This window comes from Salvelinus fontinalis, chromosome 20 (assembly GCF_029448725.1).
Source record: "Salvelinus fontinalis isolate EN_2023a chromosome 20, ASM2944872v1, whole genome shotgun sequence".
Lineage (NCBI taxonomy): Eukaryota > Metazoa > Chordata > Actinopteri > Salmoniformes > Salmonidae > Salvelinus > Salvelinus fontinalis.
In genome coordinates, this window is record NC_074684.1 from 34,987,568 (window position 1) to 34,995,948 (window position 8,381).

Genomic DNA, 8,381 nt, shown 5'->3' on the forward strand with positions numbered 1-8,381 from the left:
TATTAGCAAGCTAGCATCATCATTTTGTCAGACATGCAGAAAATGCAGTCGTGTTGATTACATTTGACACTTCGCCGCACCGGAGTATGACAGGTGACTACAGTATGCATTAAATTGTGGGTCATATCAACCCCACAAGCAATCACAATCTTCACTCTCTTCCTCGAGCTAAATTGAGTGCTAAAGGGGCAATGTTACTGAACGTTTGTGAATTGGACCTCTACTAAAGATGACAATCAAACTGCATCTGGGTTTCGACGGAGAATTGGCTAGCGTGAGGCAGGACATAAGATTTGTATAACTAAACCAAGATAGACCACAAACTGCCATTTCCAATGGGAACAAATTAGTCATAGTTGCATAATCTCAGCCAAAATCCATCTCCTTCTATCTTCTCCCGATGCCGGGCCATTGGGCTTCCTCTCACTACCATATTTGGTAGTGAGAGGAAACGCCAAGCGGATGCTTCACATTTGTACATCCGGTGAAATATCTGTCTCCTTGTTCTATCTGTAGCAGCACTGTCTTCTTCTTCTCTGATATAATGGCAGTCCGCAAACAAACGTTACCGTGCTGGAGTGTGGTCAATCACAGTTTACAACATGAGCAAAGTATAGAGTTCACACAGTACATTTCCTGGCCTGCCCCGCCTCCCCTCGCGGTCAAGCTATCTGTCTGTGCCAAGTCACAGGGAAACAGTCAAATAGAAATCAAAGCAAATTAAACAAAGCATCATAAACAACAGGTGTAGACTAACAGTGAAATGATTACTTATGGGCCCTTCCCAACAATGCAGAAAGAAAGAAAGAAAATAGAGAAATAATAGAAAAGTAAAACGTGTAATAATAAAAAATAAAAGAAAAATACACAATGAGTAACGATAACTTGGCTATATACACGGGGTACCAGTACTGTGCAGGGCAGTGGAGGGTGCTGAGGGGAAGACGGCTCATAGTATTGGCTGGAACGGAGATCATGGAATGGCAACAAACCATGTGTTCGCCGTATTTGATACCATTCCACTTGTTCCGCTCCAGCCTTTACCACGAGCCCGTGTCACCAACCTCCTGTGGTGCAGGGGTACGAGGTAATTGAGGTAGATGTATACATATAGGTAGAAATAAAGTGACAGATAGTTAACAGTAGCAGCAGCGTGTGTGATGAGTCAAAAATGGGTCAATGTAGATAGTCTGAGTAGCTATTTGGGTAACTAGTTAATGAACTATTTATCAGTCTTATGGCTTGGGGGATAGAAGTTGTTCAGGGTCCTGTTGGTTGCAGACTTGGTGTATTGGTACCGCTTGTGGTGCGGTAGCAGAGAAAACAGTCTATAACTTGGGTGGCTGGGTTCTTTGACAATTTATTGGGCCTTCCTCTGATATAGAGGTCCTGGATAGCAGAGAGCTCGGCCCCAGATATGTACTGGGTTGTACGCACTACCAGGGGCGAAAATCTGAGATCAACCTTGGAGGGGACAATTACATTAAATTTTCTCAAGAGCAATTCCTGAGGGGGACACCAAAAGTAGTGCTGTAACACATAGCATACGTTGTTAAATGTATATTGAGGAACCATAATTCTTACAACTGGATAATTGATAGGTACAGTAGTTAACTGAAGGGTTTTCCCAACTTGTTCAAATGTTTAAATCATTATAATTCTACTACTAATAATAGTTATAGCAGTGCTCCTTACCAGTCCAGTATGTATGCAGGTATTCGTACTTACAACCAGCAATATCAAGAAAGGTCAGTAGGTGACAATGGTACTGTACACTGTATGGGTGTAGTTTTCATAAATACAATGAACATGGTGTGATCACATCTAAAAGAATCTCCATTGAGAACCATCACAAAGTTGGTCTCCGTATTGAATTGACCTTTTAATTTGACTTTTTCTGATACATTTATATAGTCATTAAATATGTCCACCTGGCCTGAGTCTACAATATCTTTGCAAGAACAAAAAGCTTAAAATAAATACAGTTCTAAAAGCAAAATAACTACTTCAATGAAAAACCCAAATAAATCAACCAAAATATCCTTCAGTCAGTGTCTCAACTCTTCAAACAGCAGCTATGGACAAGTATGTCGCACAAAGTATGCAATTTTAAATAAAATAACATGAAATAAATCATTTGTAAGTGTACTAAAAACTACTAAACAAAAGAACAACTATCAATTACACCATGGGTTCTCAAACAGGGGTTCATGGACTAATTGCAAGGGGTCCGTGAAATAAAAAAGTGTAATGAATGTAGTCAGTACCACAAGGTTTCCAGTAAGTTTACATATAATATAGAGGGGGTGGAGGTCCCTGAGGACCGCTCGAAACCTTGCCTGCCTTGCCTCAAAATATGCAGGGGTTCCAGTACCCCAAAAAGGTTGAGAACCACTGCTATACACACTACTGAACAAAAGAACCGAGCATATGTTTGCGGGTTTCCTCAACAACACATCAGTTGGCACTTTCGCAATGCCCTCGCCTGTTGTCTCCGACACCCTGTATAGCCCAATGAACTCCTTGTGAGGGACATGGTCATGGTCAACATAACGCAGACAGACATTCTCCTGTTCAGCACCAGAGACATCTTGAGTACCATCAACAATTAATGAAAATTGTACAATCGGAAGAGACCTAATCTCAGCTGCAATGCCTCGAATGACTATTGGCCATGATGTTCAGAATTTCATTCTGTGCTTTGGGGCCTGTGTACATTGTGGTACGCTCTGTTAACCACTTCAGTAAAATGGGATCATCCTCTTCTGCCCTAAGTTTCAAAATCTGGTATAAATTCCCACTGTCATCCGTGTGGCCTCTAAAGGCTTGTCCCTGTCTTACTACATGCCGCACCGAACTAACAATTTTCATCAAGCAATGCCTTGCGTCATCCAGCTGTTTACACCACGCGCTGGACATAACTGGACACTGATTGGATTTAGCTGGTGTGCTGTTACAATTACAAAGTAGCGGTGGGTTTGGCAATTTTGATGTGCTGTGAATTTTTCAATGCCTTTTCTCCAGTTCCTAAATCCTGCACTAATGAAGGCAGCATCAGCTCTTTGGCCAAAAGATGGCTGGCTTGAAAACCCTTGGCTACAGTGAAAACACAACACTCCTTTTATTGATGGATTATAATGTAGCCAGGGGAAATCGCGAAACCATCTCTCTTGAAACGTCAACACTCTGTTGGCAAGAGTTTGCGGTTCTATAAATTGTGGGTGTGGCTGATATGGTTTTGTGCCATCACTGTGGTAACTGGACAATGCTGTGCCACTGTCCCCTATACTGGTGCTGCTGGCAACAAGGGTGACACTTGGTCCTGCCGTGGCTGTGACACTGTCCTCTGAAGTCTCTCTCCCTGGCTCTTTCCCTTTCACCACCCTAACTGACTCAGTCTGTCTCCTAGAAAATAAATAAGGTGTTTGCCGTACTCCTAACTACCGGTACCCAAAACTACACAATTAATCACAACAGCAATACCATTGCCGTAAACAAATCTTAGTTTAGTCACCAGTTTAAGTTGAGAGTGGGGGTATCCATGGCATTTTCCAATTATGTCCCTATTTTACAAGTCAAAAAAATTGAGAACCTTTCATAATGTTGCCAAACAAAGACTCAACAAACTTACCTGAGACTCCCTGTCTGCCAGTCTGTCCCTGCATATCTGTCCCCAACTCTGCTGTCTGTGTGCCATCTGTTGCCTGCTCTGCCTAATGACATCATTGTGAAACATTTCCATTCGCATTTCACTTCTTTCTTATGAACATTTTATCAACTAGTCGTTGAGATATTAGGATACTAGAGTTCTTACTATGCGTTTTGGTGTACTGACAAATACTCTGATGTCCGTCTTCTTACTTTTTTCTGCAATTTTTCTACCTGGCTGGCTGGCTGGCCTAGCTGCACACACACACACATTTACACAACACATGCTGCAACCTTTTGTAATTTAAATAGTTTGTTTCATATTGGCTGGCTTCCAACAATAGCTGAATTTGTAAAGCTAGCGAGCACCAATTCCGTTTCTGTGTGTTTGCTATAATCTTTGCTACCTGGTTAAATAAAGGTGAAATAAAATAAAAATAAAAAAGTTCACTATCGACAATTTATCTTTTGCAACGAGACCATTATATATATTTAAGACAATGGTAGAAGAGAGTGTAGTTCTGTTCTGTTCAGTTTGGACTTCAGTTTATTGCTAACCTTATCACAGGGACGTCGAAGCACTACAGCTGCATGCTGATCTTGGAATAAACTGACGATAGCAAAGATTCCATCTTTGACGACGCCACATAAATGGAATAGGTACTAGCTAGCTTGATAGTTAATGTTTGCTTTAGTTTGCGCGCTAGCTCTGCAAATTCAACTAGTGTGTGAACCCTGCCAACATAAAAAAAAAAAAATAACATTGCTATGGACCTGCTATGGATTGACTGGATTAACCTCACGTCAGTTACGTACATGTGCCTTTCGGACAGTAGATACGAACTCTCTATTACCTTGCCAGCTAAAGAACTGGCAGTGGATCAAACCATTGTGAGGCAAAGGGCGGGGGGGTCGCAATCTTTTGAAATTTAAATGCGCTATTAAGTGTCTATAATCAGCACAAGTGCTTTCATTGCGTATTATTAATATTATTGAAATTACATAGTTATGTTTACAGTGATATATTGGGAGGGACAAATCATATTTTTCCCAAGATGGGGGGGTCGTGTCCCCCCCGTCCCCCCTGGGATTTCCGCCTATGCGCACTACCTCTGTAGCGCCTTGCGATCGGATGCCAAGTAGTTGCCATACCAAGCGATGATGCAGCCAGTCAAGATGCTCTCAATGGTGCAGCTGTAGAACTTTTTGAGGATCTGAGGGTCCATGCCAAACCTTTTCAGCCTTCTGAAGAGGAATAGGCATTGTTGTGCCCTCTTCACGACTGTGTTGGTGTGTGTGGACCATGATAGAGCCTTAGTGATGTGGGAAGCTCTCAACATGCTCCACTACAGCATCATTGATGTAGTCTTATTAATTCATTCCTACTTAGATGTGTGTGTATTGGGGATATGTTGTGTAATTTGTTAGATATTACTTGTTAGATATTACTGCACTGTCGCAGCTAGAAGCACAACCATTTCGCTACACCTGCAATAACATCTGTTAATCACGTGTATGTGATCAATAAAATTTGATTTGAGTTGGGCGTGCTCGGCCCTCCGTTTCCTGTAGTTCACAATATGCTCTTTTGTCTTGCTGACGTTGAGGGAGAGGTTGTTGTCCTGGCACCACACGGCCAGGTCTCTGATCTCCTCCCTATAGGATGTTTCATCATTGTCTGGGGTGAACAGGGAGTACAAGAGGGGACGAAGCAGGCACCACTGAATGGCCCCTTGTTGAGGGTCAGTGTGGCGGATATGTTGTTGCCTACCCTCACTACCTGGGGGCGGCCCTTCAGGAAGTCCAGGATCCAGTTACAGAGGGAGGTGTTCAGCCGCAGGGTAGTTTAGTGATAAGCTTGGAGGGCACTATGGTGTTGAACACTGAGCTGTAGTCATTGAACAACATTCTCACATAGGTGTTCCTCTTGTCCAGGTGGGAGAGGGCAGTGTGGAGTGCAATATAGATTGAGTCATCTGTGGATCTGTTGGGGCGGTATGCAAATTGGAGTGTGTCCAGGGTGTCTGGGATAATGATGTTGATGTGAGCCATAACCAGCCTTTCAAAGCATTTCATGGCTACAGATGTGAGTGCTACAGGGTGATTTAAACAGGTTACCTTGGCGTTCTTGGCGTTCTTGGGCACAGGGACTATGGTCAGACACTTGCCAGCTGGTCAGCGCATGCTCTGAGTACGCCTCCTGGTAATCCTTCTGGCCCTGTGGCCTTGTGAATGTTAACCTGTTTAAAGGTCTTCCTCACATCGGCTACGGAGAACGTGATCACGCAGTCGTCCAGAACAGCTGGTGCTCTCATGCATGGTTCAGTATTGCTTGCATCGAAGCAAGCATAGAAAACATCTGGTAGGCTTGCGTCACTGGTCAGCTCGCGGCTGGGTTTATATTTACACTTTGCCTGTTTGATGGTTCATTGCAGTGCTTAGCGGGATTTCTTATAAGCGTCCAGATTAGTGTCCCACTCCTTGAAAGCGGCAGCTCTAGCCTTTAGCTCAGTGCAGATGTTGCCTGTAATCCATGGCTTCTGGTTGGGATATGTACGTACGGTCACGGTCAGGACGTCGTCGTCAACGCACGTATTAATGAAGCCGGTGACATCAGATGAATCCCGGAACGTATTCCAGTCTGCGCTAGCGAAACAGTCCGGTAGTTTAGTATCTGCTTCCGTATTCAGGGGCGGACTTAGTTATTTGGAGGCCCCAGGCAGAGGCCAGACTGAGCCCCCCTCCTTTAAAGTAAAGGCAGTGCCTTCAGAAAGTATTCATAGCCTTTGACCTATTCCACATTTTGTTGTGTTACAGCCTGAATTCCCCTCTACACACAGTATCCCATAATGAAAACATGTTTTAAGAAATGTGTGCAAATGTATTGATATACAGAAATATCTAATTTATGTACAGTACCAGTCAAAAGTTTGGGCACACCTACTCATTCAAGGGATTTGCTTTATTTTCACTATTTTCTATATTGTAGAATAATAGTGAAAACATCTAAAAAAATAAAATAGCACATATGGAATCTTGTAGTAACCAAAAAATATGTTAAACAAACAAAATATATTTTATATTTGAGATTCTTCAAAGTAGCCACCCTTTGCCTTGATGACAGCTTTGCACACTCTTGGCGTTCTCTCCACCAGCTTCATGAGGTAGTCACCTGGAATGCATTTCAATTAGCAGTTGTGCCTTGTTAAAAGTTAATTTGTGGAATTTCTTTCCTTCTTAATGCGTTTGAGGCAATCGGTTGTGTTGTGACAAGGTAGGGCTAGTATACAGAAGATAGCTCCATCTGGTAAAAGACCAAGTCCGTATGATGCGAAGAACAGCTCAAATAAGCAAAAAGAAATGACAGTCCTTCATTATTTTAAGACATGAAGGTCAGTCAATCTGGAAAATTTTAAGAACTTATGTCACAAAAACCATCAAGCGCTATGATGAAACTGGCTCTCATGAGGACCGCCACGGAATGGAAGACCCAGAGTTACCTCTACTGCAGAGGATAAGTTCATTACAACTGCACCTCAGATTGCAGCCCAAATAAATGCTTCACAGAGTTCAAGTAACAGACACATCTCAACATCAACTGTTCAGAGGAGACTGCGTGAATCAGACCTTCATGGTCGAATGCTGCAAAGAAACCACTACTAAAGGACACCAATAATAAGAAGAGACTTCTTATTGGTTCCCACCGTGAAGCATGGAGGAGGAGGTGTGAGGGTGTGGTTTTTAATTTACTGGTGACACTGTCTGTGATTTTATTTAGAATTCAAGGCACACTTAACCAGCATGGCTACCACAGCATTTTGCAGCGATTCTCCATCCCATCGGGTTTGTGCTTAGTCGAGCTATCATTTTGTTTTTCAACAGGACAACGACCCAACACACCTCCAGGCTGTGTAAAGGCTATTTTCTCAAGAAAGAGAGTGATGGAGTGCTGCATCAGATGACCTGACCTCCACAATCCCCCGACCTCAACCCAATTGAGATGGTTTGGGATGAGTTGGACTGCAGAGGGAAGGAAAAGCAGCCAACAAGTGCTCATCATATGTGGGAACTCCTTACAGACTTTTGGAAAAGCATTCGTCATGAAGCTGATTGAGAGCATGCCAAGAGTGTGTGAAGCTGTCATCAAGGCAAAGAGTGGCAACTTTGAAGAATATCAAATATAAAATATATTTTGATTTGTTTAACACTTTTTTGGTTACTATGTGATTCCATATGTGTTATTTCATCATGTTGATGCCCTCACTATTATTCTACAATGTAGAAAATAGTCAAAATAAATAAGAACCCTGGAATGAGTAGGTGTGTCCAAACTTTTGACTGCTACTGTAAGTATTCACACCCTTGAGTCAATACTTTGTAGAATAACCTTTTGCAGTGATTAGAGCTTTGAGTCGTCTTAGGTATGTCTGTACCAGCTTTGTTCATCTGGATTTGGGGATTTTCTCCCATTATCTCTAGCTGGTTTTCTCAAGTGGTCAATTTTCTTCTTCGCGATTGGCTTAATCCTCCTGATGACCTGGTTGGACATGACTCCAACAGGGTCCACCAGGAGGGATCAGCCAATAACGTTGGAAGTCCGTCCCATCCAGTTGGCTACAGTAAAATGGTGGAAGCCCTCAATGGCGCTTCCCATGTAATACGGGCTTTTGGCCACTAGAGGCCTCTATCACTCATTTATATATACAGTCATTTGCCTGACTGCGGTCTCGACT